The sequence below is a fragment of the Lithobates pipiens genome, unplaced genomic scaffold, assembly GCF_037356315.1.
Source record: "Lithobates pipiens isolate NorthernLeopardFrog02 unplaced genomic scaffold, aLitPip1_a1.2 Scaffold_8, whole genome shotgun sequence".
In the NCBI taxonomy this organism is placed as follows: Eukaryota; Metazoa; Chordata; class Amphibia; order Anura; family Ranidae; genus Lithobates; species Lithobates pipiens.
Genome location: NW_027507903.1, coordinates 408110646 through 408127148, shown reverse-complemented (window position 1 = coordinate 408127148; position 16503 = coordinate 408110646). Strand labels below are relative to the sequence as shown.

The window sequence follows — 16503 nt, the reverse complement described above, 5'->3', positions numbered from 1 at the left end:
GTATAATGGAAAAGTTTCATTTTTAAAAAAAAATATCCTTTGTGTTGACGTGATTGCGTGTCCATGGGACTGCCACTGGCACAGTAATTAACCACTTAATGTATATACTCGAGTATAAGCCAAGTTTTTCAGCCAATTTTTTAGGCTGAAAAAACCCCTGCAGCTGTACTTTTGATTACTAAAACAGCGGGTGTCCTCCCGCTGTATTATGCAGTCAGTTCGGCGGCCGCCCACTGTAACAAAGTCCCTCCTCCTCCTCGTCCGTGATAGAGGAACACTGATACAATGTTGGGAAACTATATCAATGTTTGGGTCGGTCTATACTCTAGTATATACGGTAAGCCCCAGAAGATTTGCCCACTTAATGACCAGGCCATTTTTTTGCAATACGCCACTGCGTCGATGTAACTGACAATGTGATGGTATACCCAAACAAAATTAACTTCCTTTTTTCCCAACAAATAGAGCTTTCTTTTGGTGGTATTTGATTACCTCTGTGGTTTGTATTTTTTGCGCTATAAACAACAAAAAACGCCAATTTAAAAAAAAAAAACTATTTTGAAAAAAAACAAAAAAAACTAAAAAAAAAACTAACTTTTTGCTATAAATTTAAAAAAATAAACAACAACATTTCTTCCTCAGTTCAGGCCGATATGTATTCTACATATTTTTTGGTAAAAAAAGTTGAAATAAGTGTATGTTTATTGGTTTGCGCAAAAGTTATAGTGTCTTCAAATAGAGGATATATTTATGGCATTTTTATTATAATTTTTTTTTACTAGTAATTGCGGTGATCTGTGATTTTTATCGGGACTGTGACATTGCGCCGGACAGATTGGACACTTTTGACACTTTTTTGAGACCATTGACATTTATACAGTGATCAGTGCTAAAAAAAAAACACTGATTACTGTATAAATGTCATTGACAGGGAAGGAGTTAAACATTAGGCGGCGATCAAGGGGTTAAATGTGTTACCTAGGGAGTGTTTCTAACTGTGGAAGGATGGAGCTGCCTGGGGGTTAGACCGATTGTTGTGCCTGGCGGACCACACACATTGGCTCCATCATCGTGCCGCGGGCCCCCTAGTGCTCTTAAAGTGGCCGACATACAGCTACGAAGGCTCGCCCAGGGGAGCCAACCTGCCACAGTATGACTGCGGTGGCTGGTCGGGAACCAGTTAAGGTGTATTGTGTGGTTTCAAGACTGCAGCATAGTGTATAAAGAAGAAGGAGCTGACCCTAGTTAATGGTGTCCATTGTCACTCTTTTCCAGGGTCCAAAGCTGAGAGATATGTCTGTTAATGGTGAGGTTTGATTAAGCTTAAAGTGGTAATAAACCCAAAACCAAAAATGTTACATCACCAGGTTAAAATAAAAGAAAGTCTAAAAAGAAAACAAATGCAGCCATCACATCTAAGAATTGGTAAGCTGTAATATAATAAATATTTGATTTTGGGTTTAATACTGCTATAAGAAAATAAAAATTACATTAAATAGAGCTCTGCACTTTGCTTTGCAAAATAGTTACACAGACAGCAACAAAAAGCTGACACAGGTTGTAACCCTTCAGCTCCTTCACACAGGTGTACTTAAGTGAATGCCTGTGCAGGAATGCTTTTGGCCTCATGGGGGTGCATAGGTGTTCCATGGATCCCTGTGGAGGTAATTGCATTCATGGAATTGGAATTGGAATACAACAGCTGCACGGACAGAGCCACTGCTCACAATTTGAAAGCCCTATGGGTGTGGGTCTTCGCACATATGCTGTCTGCTTTCAGGAACCTGCACTGCTCTCAAATTAGGAGCAGCGACTGTGACCATGTCAGTGGCGGCCCGCCCCCTCTCTTATGCCACCCCTATAATGCAATGAATAAATTCATGCATAGCATGAATCTATTCATGGCTGCCACGGTCACCCCCTATTCATGCGTCAGGTCCCTTTCAGCACATCGCATGCATAAATTATAGCCACCAGGGTTTTTTTTTTTTAAGCACCATAGGCTCTAATAGGCTTCAAAATAGGGTGGGCTCGGGTCACAGAGAATGCGCTCCAATCCTACCCAGGTATGTTACAACAGCAAATGAATATTCACTGTTGAAACACTGATTCTCAATCTGACCAATCAGAAACGGGTGTGAGACCTGTTTTCTGACTGGCCCAAAAGAGAAGACTCCAGAATGGTTGCCGAGGAAGAGGGAGGAAACAGAAGCAGCCGCTGCTGTCCCGTGGAGAGCAGAACAGGAGGCTGCCAAGCAGGGGAAGCCACCGGTGAAGGGGTAAGTGCTACTGACCGACCGGGTGGGGGAGGGACATACAACGCTACAATGAACCGAGTAAATTAAGTTCAATGCTTCCGAGCATGCGTCAAATTGTTTCTGAGCATGCATAGGAATTTTGCCTGACGGAATTTGTACAGATGATCGGAATTTCCTGCTCTCAATATTTTGCTGGCTGGAATTCTGCCAGCAAAAGACCTATGGAGTATACACAGGGTCGGAATTTCTGACCAAAACCTCACATCTGACTTTTGCTGGCAGAATTTTTGATCATGTGTATGGGGCTTTAGTGATCTCACAACACCAAAAACAATAATTTATAATTTCATAGTGCAGCACAACACATGTATATATAATAATTTTTATACAAATGAAGCATACATAAATTGTAGTGCCAATCTCTCCAACTGTGGTATTATGCAAAAATTTAAAAAGTCCTATCAACTCATATACAAGCAAGGCGTTTTTTTCTCAGGAAATAGGAACAGGAACGCTAACACGACCCCCTCAAAAGACCCCTCCCCCACACTCTCCAAACTGCATAAAAAAGTGGGTGTGGTCAAATGTCACTAACAATGGGAGGGTCTTAAAAGAATGTATTACATACAGAGTACAGAGTTCGGGAAGGGGGGGTTACAGAGTGCAGTGTTTGGGGGTGTGCTGTATACATGGTGCTGAGTTTTGCCTTCTTCCACAGTTGCTTTGCATCCCCCATACACATCTAACTTTCACCCCTTTTCAGCTCTGACCTCTGCATGCAATACTTCCCCAATTCTCTGCCCCCCATCTTCTCCCCTTCTTAAAAGCTCCACCATCTTCCACGTCTTACTTTTGTTTCTGTATTAGGCTGAAGCACCCAGTCAGCTTTAGTACCTCCCCACACACTGTAGTTGGCTCCACCTCTCTCACTTGTGGAGAGATCATTCAGTGGAGGTGTAGGCATCTGCACTGCACCCCGGGCAACTGAATCTCCCTTGACCCCATCCTGCATTCAGTGCAGGCCCCTCAGGAGATCAGATCTTTGGGAGCCATTGGGAGACAAGCTGTCACTTGTAAACAACAAAGCCAGGCTTCTATGTTTACAAGTGATAGTGGGGAGCAAGGAGGAGAGGGCCTGAGCCAGAGGTGGTGGAACTGAGTTCCACCAAGTTCCAGCTGAAAAAAAAGCCCTATATACAAGTGTCCTTTTATATCATGTCTTCTACCAACAGTGCTTAGTGATTCCTCCTTCCTCCTGTATTACATGTTCTCCCAACACCAGGTGAAAAACCTGCACAACTCAAAGAAGAAATAAATAATCAGGCCCATCATTTCTAATGCCTAATAAACACTCCTATAGCGTTTGTGTATCATTAGTATGATTGTCAATGAGCTTTAGTCTGGTGTTTTAAAAGCATTAAAAATGCTCCCTAAATGCTCTATGTGCAGTTTTGAAGCATTTGATAAGCGATGAGGTGTTTACAATGCAAGGGGGAACTCAATCTGTTAGCCCTGATGATAATTGAAAACTCTGATGTAAAGGGAACACAGTGGACTATTATAATGTTAGCTACTAGTCCATGTGCAATAAATAGCTTCAATAACATTGTAAAAAACACATCACAGAAAAAAACATATGCCTGTGGACTTACCACTAGATTTCACAGTCAAGGTTGCACATTCTTCCTCTAACTTCATTCAGTAATATAAACTATATTAAAAGAGGAGAATATCAATTTTAGTGATTCGAAAAAATAAGACACTTTACCTTACCATGAACTGTATAAACAGAAAAACTAATCAAATTGCAAAGCTGGCCAGCCACATTACAGTATTTTGTATTAATCCGTTTTTCTTGCATTCTGCAATATTGTTTTGTACCATTTAAAGTGATTGTTATTTTAAAAAAACTGAAGCTTTACAAACATGTCATACCTCCACCGTGCAACTCGTTTTGCATATCATCGACTTTTGGGGTCCCTCTGCGGCTCTCGCGGCTCCTCCTCTTATCAGATAACTCCCTAGGAGAAGCGCTCTGCCGGGGGGGTGGAGTTACCTTGCAGGCGGGTTCCCAAGTTCAGCATTTGCGTTCATAAACATGAATGCTGGACTCGGCCCCGCCCCCCGGCGCCCGCATCATTGGATTTGATTGACAGCAGTGGGAGCCAATGGCTGCGCTATCAATCTATCCAATCAAGAGATACGGGACCCCGTGCAGAGAGGGAGAGCGCCTCTCCACCAAGGGAATTACAGAACTCAGGTAAGTAAAATGGAGGGGCTGGCTGGGGGGGGCGCAGTCACTGCTAGAAGTTTTTTCACCTTTATGCATAGGATGCATAAAGGTGAAAAACACAAGGGTTTACAAACCATTTAACCAGATTTTTGCAATAAAGGTTTACATTAATAGATCAAATCTGATCATTCTAAGGACTGGCCGTGTTAAATGGTTTGTTTCAACCCTTCAACTGCTACATCTGCTAAACAGCTTGGTCTGTTGAAAAACAACATACCTATTGGCCAGATTATCAAGTGAAAATAATAGGATTTTTATAACAGCTTACCTGTAAAAATCCTTTTCTTGGAGTACATCACAGGACACAGCGCCACAGTAATTACTGTATGGGTTATATAATACACCTTTAGGTGATGAACACTGGCACACCCTAGACAGGAAGTTTAGCTCCCTAGGTAAGCCCTACCCTTACTGGGAGGAGCTCAGTTTTGTAGCAAAGTACGTAAGCACGTGTAATCAGAAAGAGGGAAGGGACCACTGTGTCCTGTAATGTACTCCAAAAAAAGTTTTTTTTTCAGGTAAGCTGTTATAAAAAATGTTATATTTTCATTATCATACACCACGGGACACAGAGCCACAGTAATTAATGTATGGGAAGTCCTAGAGCAATGCTATCTGAGGGGAGGGAGACACAAACAAAATTAGGGTGCAATCAGACCTGAGAACCTATACTGCTGCCTGCAGCACACTGCGCCCAAAGACGATATCCTGATGTTTTTTTACATCCACCTGATCTGGTGAACATATGGACTGAAGACCAAGTTGCAGCCTTGCAGATTTCAGCCACGGAGGCTTGGTGATGCACTGCCCACGAAGCACTAACAGCCCTGGTGGAGTGCGCTTTGATTTGAAAAGGTGGAACTTTTCTCTTCAAACCATAAGCTTGAATAATTACTTGCCGAATCCACTTAACAATAGTAGATTTCAATGCTGCCTCTCCTTACCTAGGACCTTTAGGCAACACAAACAAAGCATCAGTTTTCCAAATGTGAGCAGTTGCTTCCAAATACATTTTGACTGCTCTCACTACATCCACAGAATGTAGTGCCTTTTCTTCCATAGAACAGGGTTCTGGAAAAAATGAAGGTAGAACAATATCCTGGTTTAGATGAAAACCTGAAGCCACTTCCGGCAAAAAACTAGGATGAGGACACAATACTGCTCTATCCTTGTGAATGATTAAATATGGCTCTTTACAAGAAAGAGCAGACAATTCTGATACCCTTCTTGCAGAAGATATGGCTACCACAAAAAAACTAGTTTCCTTGTCAACAGGACCAAGGGAATATGTTGTATCAGCTCAAAAGGCTGTTTCTGTAACGCCGACAGAACTAAATTCAAGTCCCAAGGGTTCAGGGTGCTCTAACCCGTGGATTAGGCCGCGTTACTCCCTGTATAAAGCTTCAGACAAACGAATGCGAAGCAAGTGGTCATTGAAACAAAATCCATAAGGCCAAGACCTGACCTTTGATTAGCTTAAGGCCAGCTTAATTTCTAACCTCATTTGCAGAAAGGCAAAGATTCTACCTATGACAGGCAGAGGCAATTCAGTTCGCATTGTGCGCTATACAAGTATTTCATTCATTCATTCACAGGGATATGCAATTAGCGGACCTCCAGCTGTTGCTAAACTACAAGTCCCATCATGCCTCTGCCTCTGGCTGTAATGCTTGTGACTCTAAGAGTCTTGCTATGCCTCATGGGAATTGTAGTTCTGCAACAGCTGGAGGTCCGCTAATTGCATATCCCTGACCTATGACATACTTTCTGGGATGCCAACCCCTGGATTCACACCATGAAACATATGCTTTCCAGACAGTATAATAAATGACTCTGGAAGCTGGCTTCCTTGCATTAATTAAGGTAGATATCACTGAGCATGAAAGTAAACGATTCTTTAGAATGTTGGTTTCAATAGCCAAACCGTTACATTTTAGCATTTGTAAGGTAGGATGGAACACTGGTCCTTGCGATTGCAGGTCTGGACGTGGTGGTATGGTCCATGGGGGCCCTAGCGCCATTTTTACAATCTCTGCATACCAAGATCTTCTGGACTATGCTGGGACCATAAGAACTATGACTTCCTTTCCTGCTTGATCCTGCAAAGAATTCGGGGTAGCAGCAGAATAGGAAGGAATGCATAAATCAGTGAGAACTGATCCCACGGAGTCACCAACGCATCTGTTCCGTATGCGAGTGGATCCCTTGTTCTTGACACAAAGTTGTCAACTTTGTTGAACCTGCACGCAAACAGATCTACGTTGGGGATCCCCCATCTTTGCCATATAGAAGATGTCGGGGTGAAGAGTCCATTCCCCTGGAAACTGCTAGTGACTTAAGAAGTCCGCCTGACAATGCTCTACTTCTGGAATGAAGATTGCCGATATGCATGGCACAGCCTTTTCTGACCAGGATAGGATATGGTTTACCTCTCTCTGGGCTGCACAACAACTGGTGCCCCCTTGGTGATTGATATAAGCCACTACTATGGTATTGTTGGATTGGATTCAGACACAAAAATTTCGCAATCTGAATGTTCAGGCTTTAGGGCTAAGTACGCTGCCCGAATCTCTAGAATGTTGATGGGCAAGGTCCTTTTGGTTATGAATCATTTCCCTTGGACAGTTGTCTCTTCCAGGACTGCTCCCCAATTTGAAAGTCTGGCATCTGTTACCACATTCCAGGTAACTGGTAAGAAGGATTTCCCCTTCTGCAGAGTCTCGGGTATAAACCACAAACTGAGGATCTAGCACACTTTTGGCGACACACGCATTGGAAAATCTAGCACTTGGACCTTCTTGTTCCAGGCAGACAGGATACTGTTTTGCAGCAGTCTCGAATGAAACTGAACATCCAAAAGAAGCCACCATCTTTCCCAGCAATCTCATGCAAAGGAGTATAGAAGGACCCTTCTTCGCCCTGACCACCTGAACCAGCTCCTTTATGGTGCTGATCTTTGCCTGGGGTAAAACACCCTCTTCTGGGTTGTATCTATAACAAGACCCAAGTACTCTAGCCTTCTTACTGGCTTTAAAAGAAGATTTCTCTAGGTTGAGGACCAAACCTAGGTATTCTAGGTAGTTGACTGTGGTGACCATGCTTTGGTCTAAGCGGGCTACCGACCGATCTATCAAGAGCAGATCTTATAGGTAAGCTACAATCATTATACCTTGGGCCCTTAATCTGGCCAGAGGAAGAGCCAGGACCTTTGTAAACACCCGAGGTGCAGTAGCTAGACCGAAAGAGCTACAAACCTAAAATGAGGGTTTTCTGCTTTGAAGCGCAGATATTTCTCATGAGCAGGGAAGACAGGTGCATGCAGGTATGCATTCCTGATGTCAATTGATGCCAGAAGTTCTCCTTGTAGGATGGAGATTACTGATCAGATTGATTCCATACGAAAAGAGCAAATTTTCAGGAACCGATTTAGATCTTTGAGATTTAGAATGGATCTGACACCTCCATTTGGTTTTGGAACCGTGAAAAGGTTTGAATAAAACCCCAACCCTAGCACTTCCATGGGGACCACCATGATCACTTTTTGCAACAAAGTCGCTCTAACGCTTGAAGGAGAGACTTATTTTTCTCTGGATCTTTGGGAACATTTGACCTGAGGAGACGAGGAGACGAGGAGACTGGAATTCTCTGAACTCTAGTTTGTAACCTAGAACTACCACCCATCTGTCTTGAAAATCCTCCTGTCAGATCCTTAAGAACTGCAGCAGCCTTCCCCCCCATCCGAGCGAGTGGGGGCACACCTTCATAAAGAGGCTTAAGCATTCTGTCTTGTAGGTTTCCTCCCCCTGGACTTCTTTTGACCCTGGGGTCGGCTCTGAGGTTTACCTCTTGAACCTGAGGGTGGAGGCTGTTGTAACTGCCTTGAGGCTGATGCACCTGGCTTTGGAGAAAGAGCCAGTTTAAATGAGGGACATTTACTCCTTTTCTTAACTGGCAAAAGGTAGTTTTCCCACTTGATATCTTTTGGATAACAGCCTTTCACTGCGGAAAGGAAACCCAGCCAGGAGCTTTTTGCATGGTGCTTCGGCTGACCAATTTTTCAACCATAAGATTCTATGTATATGCACCAACCCATGCATAAGGCGAGAGGCCTGAAGAATAGAATCTCTGATTGCGTCAATTGCAAAACACAAAGCCGCTGGCAGCCCAGCTAAGTCCTGGGCCTGCTGTTCAGGGAAAACCTTGAGCACCTGTTTCAAGTTGTCTCTCAAGGATTGACACATTCCAATTGCCACCACTGCAGGTTGAGCTACTGAACCTGCCAAAGAAAAAATGTTTAACAGGAATTCCAAATTTTTATCGGTTGGATCCCTACGCATTTGAGCATTGTCAACAGGACAAGTCAAACTTTTTTTATAGAGAGGATATAGCAGCGTCAATTGCCGATATACCCCACATCTTTGTAAATTTTTCCTCTATAGGATAAAGTGTTGAAAACTTTTTAGGAGGGAAAACGTGCTTATCTGGGTGATCCCACTCAGAATACATAAGCTTTTCCAGCAATGAATGAACAGGAAAGGCACGCATAGCTTGAGGAGGCTTCAGCGAACCCAAACAAGAAGTGGGCTTTTCAACCGACTCAGTTAAGGGTAGCTTAAAGGTGGAGCTAACCATTTCAGTAAGGGATTGCTACAGCAATTTCTCAGCCTATAAAGCTGAAGAAGGTCCTTCCCCACTTGATCCCTTGGAAGAGGAGTCATCAGCCTCTTCATGGTCCCCTGAGGGAGAATCTTCTTCCTTCTCCCACTGTTCCTCTCTTTGAGGATCCTGGGTGGTAGAAGTGGGCCTAATGCATTTTCTTCCACTCTGTGAAGATGTACTATATAGTATTATATAGTAATATAGTAATATATACAGGGGCTGAAACAGTTGGAACCCTTAACAACAACCCCGATGGCTCACTCTCACCAGCCTCCCTAGGCCTTTTGGGGGGATGCCGTTGCAGAAGGAGGGTCCTCAGAGCCTGAGGGAGATCCCTTTGAGCCCCTATTTTTTGGAGTATTTGTAGCTCCCCTTCTGCCCATAGAGCTAAGCACAAATGCAGAGGTACTACCAGAAAATGCACCCACTGCTGAGCAAATAGTCCAGCAACTGCTATCAAGGCTCAAGCTGATGCTTAAGTAAACATGTCCTGGGAATACCTGCGTCACCAACACTCACAGGCCACCCATCTGCTCTGTGTCCCTCCATCAGCTGAATGCATCGGCAAAGGTGTACTTATAGCCTACACAGAACCTGCATCTGAATGTTGAAGCACGTCAGTGCCACGTTAAGCCCCCTTCTCCCTCCGACTTCTAATCGTGCCCCCTCACTTTTTTGAAAAAGGACTGCTTTCCCGTGCGAGCGGGGCTCCAATCCGACTGGATCGGGGGAGGGGGGGCCTGGGGTGGAGGAGAGCTGCTGGAAAAAAAAATGCCGTACTATGGTGGTGGTGGCGGGATCGGCACGGCATACCGCCGACTGACCTATGCTCCCTCAGTCCAGGTGGGGGATTCTAAAAGAAAAAGCCCCCCTTCCAACATCTTAACTGGGGCTAGGGCTGGAGGAAGCATGCAGCTTGTAATGACACAGAGCAAGACTAACAAGCATGGAATCAGGTACGTGCTCCTGTACAATAAAGAAAAAAAGGAGATCCTAAAAAAGAAAACTAATGCAGTCATCACATCTAAGAATTGGTAAACCTTTTCCCACTATACTAAACTAAAAAAAGAAGCCAGGGGCTAGAATGCAACAATTGGACCACTGTTATGTACAGAGCCAGATGCATGAGTAGTGCTTCAGCAGCAACCACTGGGATAGTGGGATATTAACAGTCATTAAACACAAGTAAAGTGATTCATTTGAGCGCTTTGTGTTTAATTACTTTTTGCCATTGTAACAAACCGTTGCTGTTTATTTCTGCTCTTGACCCAACAACGCTTGATTCTGGTTGCTGAATTTCATAGCGGACTGCTGCTTCCCACTAGCACTGTTGGTTCCTGCATCTGTTTTCCTCCACATGCTGCCAGTAAACATCTCCTGCAGTGATGAAGGACCACCTAACTGCCCCTGAGCCACCCCCATCAAATCATTCTCTGCAGCTATTACCTTTTGTACCACCACCCCCTCCCTTTAGAATGTAAGCTCTACGAGCAGGGTCCTCCTGTACCTTTTGTATTGTACTGTAATTGTGTTGTCCCCCTATACATTTTAAAGCACTGCGTAAACTGTTGGCGCTGTATAAATGTGAATAATAATAATAATGAAGAACCTGATCAGCTACCCATCCATGACTGCTCAACAATACAATCTACAAGGGAATTCCAGTCACGTGACAACTACTTTAACCACCTCAATACCACCGTATGTATAATACATAATGTGCTGAATAGTTTTGTATGTATTTTTTCGTTTCTAAGCATGCGTAGTCTTGCTCTTATGATTTTTTTCATACGAAAACCGCACTAAACGAAAATCAGACGTTGAATTCACATATGACAAAAATTTTAGTCTGCACATCTGGCTTTTGTCAGCTGAAAAACCGGAATCGATAGCATCGTGCTAACAATCTGAAAATCAGCAGATCCTTCGTCATGGAAAATTTTTCTTCCGATTTTCTCATTGTGTCCTAAAAAAAAGAAAAAATTCCTAAAAAAAACAAATGCAGCCACAACATCTAAGAATTGGTAAGCTGCAATATATTACATTTTTGGTTCTGAGCTTATTACGGCTTTAAATTTTTGGGGTTGGGGAATTTAGGCTGAGAGTGATAATTAAGACAAGGTGAAGTGTTTTATGTGTGTGTGTGTGTGTGTGAATATTAGGAACATAATACAACATTGATAAGGAAGTTGCCGTTGCAGTATACACCTGTTTTGTGCACACAACTACCAGCACACAGCTGTCAGAGATGAGACCTAACATATTGATGTTGTCAGCACAGGAGGGAGCCTGGAGCAGCATTTTTTTAGGGAAGATAAGTGTTTCAGAGTGTTAATCTCTTTCTATCAATGCCAATGAAACCGTCAACATAACGAACATCTGACTATAGGTCTACTTTACCACTAAGCATTCACCTTAACACTGTGCTCTATGAACCAGATTATAAAACATTACATCAAAATTGTAATCCTGAGTAACATATGGATACGATGAAACATAAGGGAAAAAAAAGAAATACACTGATCGGCAATGCAGACATTTTAGAGACATATAAAAAAATTCTCAGCTCTCCTGCAGAATAAGAAAAAACATTTATTAGAGATAATTATTTACAAAATGAAACAATTGGTGCCTTGTGGAAGAAGGGAAGGGAGTCCATTACTCCAGCAGTTTATGTCTTCCATGATCCTGCAAGTGCTGCTTGAGCATCTGGTAATGTGTGCCTTCAGGGAAAAGAAACTGCAGGGTCTTACTGACTTCAGTGCAGCTTATGGCACTATGGGGAGGTAAACAAACAGTCTCATCATAAATGGTCATGTAAATAATCATGGCACAATTACTATTCTCGTTACAAGGAGTATGAATGATCATAGATGTACACAGTATATATTTCAAAGTTTATATTTACAGGTATGTGTCCCGAACTCCACATATTTACAGAGCACACTTGTTTATGCAACCTAGATCTGAATTGTTTTAAAGGATTATAAAACCCAAAGCCAAAAAAAGTTATATATTGCGGTTTACCAGTTTTTAGATGTGTTGGCTGCCTTAATTTTAGGTTTTAGGCTATAAACTATTTTTGGTAGTACAGAAATACCAGTTGATCTTGCCTGAAATACAAATGTCCTTGGTTACTTACCTTGAGCATAAAAGAAAGCAAAACAAGTTAAGCTACTAATTCCACCAGGCCTAAGGTGATGAATAAAGGCTGATGTGTTTGAAGTTCAGCCTGGGTGACCAACATGGCTCCCTTTATAGATACAATGGAGAAGTGAGCGTAGCCACCCATGGGCAGGAAGTGTATTAAAGGGGTTGTAAAGCTTTGTTTTTTATTTTCTAAATAAATTCCTTTAAGCTAGTGCATTGTTGGTTCATCCAAGCGCTGTTTAGTCAGCCAGAACCGATTACTGAACAGCTTACTGAGGAGGAACAGGAAGTGAGAAATTCAGACAAAGAAAAAAAAACATTTAGAAGGCAAATCGAAGGAAAAGGTAAGTGAACCAACAATGCACTAGCTTATAGGGACCTAATTAGAAAATAAAGAACGAACCTTTACAACCCCCTTAATACAGAAAGTTTACCAACTGAAAAAGAAGCTGGCTGGCTGAGCATGTCCAAGTGTAGCCTGTGCCAGTAACAAGCATAGAAGGGTGTCTATTTTCCCACACACTATGGGACCATGTTGAGCAAATGTAGCCACCCTCAGAAAGGAGGTTGAAACATAGGAGAATTTAAAGCAATTTTGTTGAAGATTCTAGCAATGGTATTACAAGGGTCAGAAATAAATCGATATGAACCTTTTATTTTTTTGTTTGGGTTCAGTTTGTCCTCAATTACATGGAGTGTACTAAAGTGTACACCTGTGGGGGACCGTGTATTCCAGCACAGGGGTGCACAGGGATATTGGTGTCAAATGGGACGCAATGGCTGCACGGAAACAGGCTCTGCTTACAATCTGACACCTGCACAGATGCACATCCCTAAATGCAAACAGTGTGTGTTCGGGCCATGCAACCACACAAATGTCTGATTGGGAGCAACATTTGTGTCTGTGCAGCCACTGTGTTCCAATTGACATCAACGAGACTGCCTGAACGGAAACACTTGTGCATCCTCATGTGAGTAAACACAGCCCTCCACATTTAAACAAAAAATTATTGGGGAAATTGTGGCTGCATTATTTTTCTGTTTCTGCTTTCCATTTCTATAAAGAAAGTCTGTAAATCCAAACAATCCACTCATTTGGTGGGAATGTTAAATGGATGAGCCCCAAACATATATGACTGGGATGAAGGGGTTAAACCATTTTCAGAATGAGTATGAAAGTCGTTTGCACATCAGCCTTAACTGTTAAAAAGCACTGACGGACGGCACTCCAATCAGCTGTGTGAAAGGAGCGTGCTTTAGTAAAAAGGATTGATCTTCCCAGAAGTTTTCTTTTTGATATAATCAGTTAGGAGCCAGAGTGCTCTGTTGTGTTCACCTTATGCTTTTGAAATGTAATCAATAACTGGCTCCATTGTAAAAGCAAAAAATATTCTATGAATATATTCTGTACAAAATCAATCAGTAAGCGAACAATGACATTTGAAATAAAAAAATAAAAAAAAACATGCATTGACCAAAGATAACAAAGTGTAGCTTGAATTAAAAATAAGTTATGTTCCAGGTCAAAATTTATTAAAATAAAACCATTCCCTAGTCACTTTAACAAAGTGTAACCCCACGGAAACAGTGGAAATACATTTGTTTCTACAGTTTTAATTGTCAAAGCTATTAAAATTGATTTAGCCATTCTTCTGATGCACACACATCTGCCACACCTCACAACCAAGATAATCACCCTACTACCTTCCTGGTCCTAATTTACTACTATTTGTTTTTTTGTGCAAAGCCCTTCCATGTGCACCTTACGCTTAAAGTTAGTTTTAAAATGGGTTGGTTGCCATTTGTTTATCTTGCTTGCGTAGGGACACATTGGATGCACTCAGCTGCCGTTGTGCTTTGCTAAGATTCTGGTGTATCCTTGCACTTTTAAGGAGGAATAGGCTCCGTTCAGGAACACCTGCCCTTTATTTATCCATTAGTATACATGCTCCAACGCAGACTCTCACAGACTGGAGTTAGGACTGCCCTATACAGAGGGGTCTTGATGGGGCAATGTGACTTGCACATATATTTGTTCTCTATTTTTATTGAAAAGATTGCAGTGCGTACACAACAGTAGCATTTGGAGCACTGGAAAAAAACAACAAAAAGTATACAAGGTCCGCTTAGAATATCACAATAGAAGGTGGAAGCTAACAAAACAATCCGTTGTTACTTTGAAACAGTTGGTCTTAAATATAAAGGGGAATGGGGGCTCACGTCCTCCGAAAACACACGTTACATAAGTTCATGCAACTGAAGATATAATGCCAACAGGTTAGCCAGTAATGAGAGACACAAAATAGTCACGGGGGAAATCCCCTAAACATATTGAAGGTGTAACAGATAAGAAAGAAACAAAGAGGAAAAAAGAGAAAAGAGGAAGGAGGAGAAGGTCAGTCTCGATACAACCCCAAGCAGGGAGCAAGGAGAAAAGAGTCAAAGCCAGGTGGTAAGAAATGGTCTACCCAGGGCTGCCAGGCTTTATGGTGTTTAGTGGTCAAGTCTAGTATGCTGGCCTCTATTTTACTATGAATCATAGCTTGGGTCATTCTATTTTTGCTCTTAATTATATAGAGTGTTGTGGTTTGTTTGGGTGAAGTCTAAAGTTGCTGTCGAGTTTTGTCTGAGCTCTAGTGAGATCGAGAGCACAGTGCCAGGACCAAATACCATCGTAGTAAAACCTTATAATTAGTCTCTACTGCTAAAGTATTTTGGTAAGAGAATTTAGTCACTGCCCGGATGCTATCCCAATCCTCCTGATCCAATTGCACCCCAAGGTCCGAGGCCCTTTTGGAAGCATAGGAAGGTAAAGTAAGGGGGTGAGTTGAGATGTGAGTAAAGTTTGGAGAGAAGTCCTGGGGCCTAGGGTCAGAAGAAACCTGTTTTTATGCAAATTGTGTTCCAGGAAATACATTGTTAATTTGCTGTGCAAAGCCCTTCCTTTTGAGCCTCAAATTATAAAATTGGGGTGGTCACCATCTTTGTTTAGCTTACTTTTCTTCATTCTGTTGCTTCAATGTCCAATGCATAGGCAGGAGGGGAGGGGGAGGGGGCGATAGAAGAAGATGCAGAACCAGAGATGTGTAAATCATGAAGTTGGCAATAAAGAATTGTAAATCCTTTGCCAAATTAACCAGTAACTATAATGCCTCGTACACACGATCAAACTATCCGGTGGACTTCATCCAGCATCCTCTGGGACTGTGACATGTGTGTACCAAGTTGTTTGCCCAGAAGATTTTTTTTTTTTGACTCAGCCGGTTTTTATTGCATTATTTTTACAAACATATATATATATATATATATATATATATATATATATATATATATATATATATATATATATATATATACAGTTAGGGCCATAAATATTTGGACAGTGACACAAGTTTTGTTATTTTAGCTGTTTACAAAAACATGTTCAGAAATACAATTATATATATAATATGGGCTGAAAGTGCACACTCCCAGCTGCAATATGAGAGTTTCCACATCCAAATCGGAGAAAGGGTTTAGGAATCATAGCTCTGTAATGCATAGCCTCCTCTTTTTCAAGGGACCAAAAGTAATTGGACAATGGACTCTAAGGGCTGCAATTAACTCTTAAGGCGTCTCCCTCATTAACCTGTAATCAATGAAGTAGTTAAAAGGTCTGGGGTTGATTCCAGGTGTGTGGTTTTGCATTTGGAAGCTGTTGCTGTGACCAGACAACATGCGGTCAAAGGAACTCTCAATTGAGGTGAAGCAGAACATCCTGAGGCTGAAAAAAAAGAAAAAATCCATCAGAGAGATAGCAGACATGCTTGGAGTAGCAAAATCAACAGTCGGGTACATTCTGAGAAAAAAGGAATTGACTGGTGAGCTTGGGAACTCAAAAAGGGCTGGGCGTACACGGAAGACAACAGTGGTGGATGATCGCCGCATACTTTCTTTGGTGAAGAAGAACCCGTTCACAACATCAACTGAAGTCCAGAACACTCTCAGGGAAGTAGGTGTATCTGTCTCTAAGTCAACAGTAAAGAGAAGACTCCATGAAAGTAAATACAAAGGGTTCACATGTAGATGCAAACCATTCATCAATTCCAAAAATAGACAGGCCAGAGTTAAATTTGCCCAAAAACACCTCAAGAAGCCAGCTCA

General features: G+C 42.1%; 1 protein-coding gene across 1 annotated transcript in view; it reads right to left on the bottom strand.

Annotated features, from left to right (window-relative positions):
* Positions 1 to 16503, bottom strand: part of ATP10B (ATPase phospholipid transporting 10B (putative)) — a 673184-nt gene that overhangs the window by 444301 nt on the left and 212380 nt on the right. The window contains exon 3 of the mRNA XM_077474114.1: positions 3911 to 3969. The gene's annotated coding sequence lies outside the window, so the exon portion shown is untranslated. The remainder of the gene's footprint in view (positions 1 to 3910; positions 3970 to 16503) is intronic.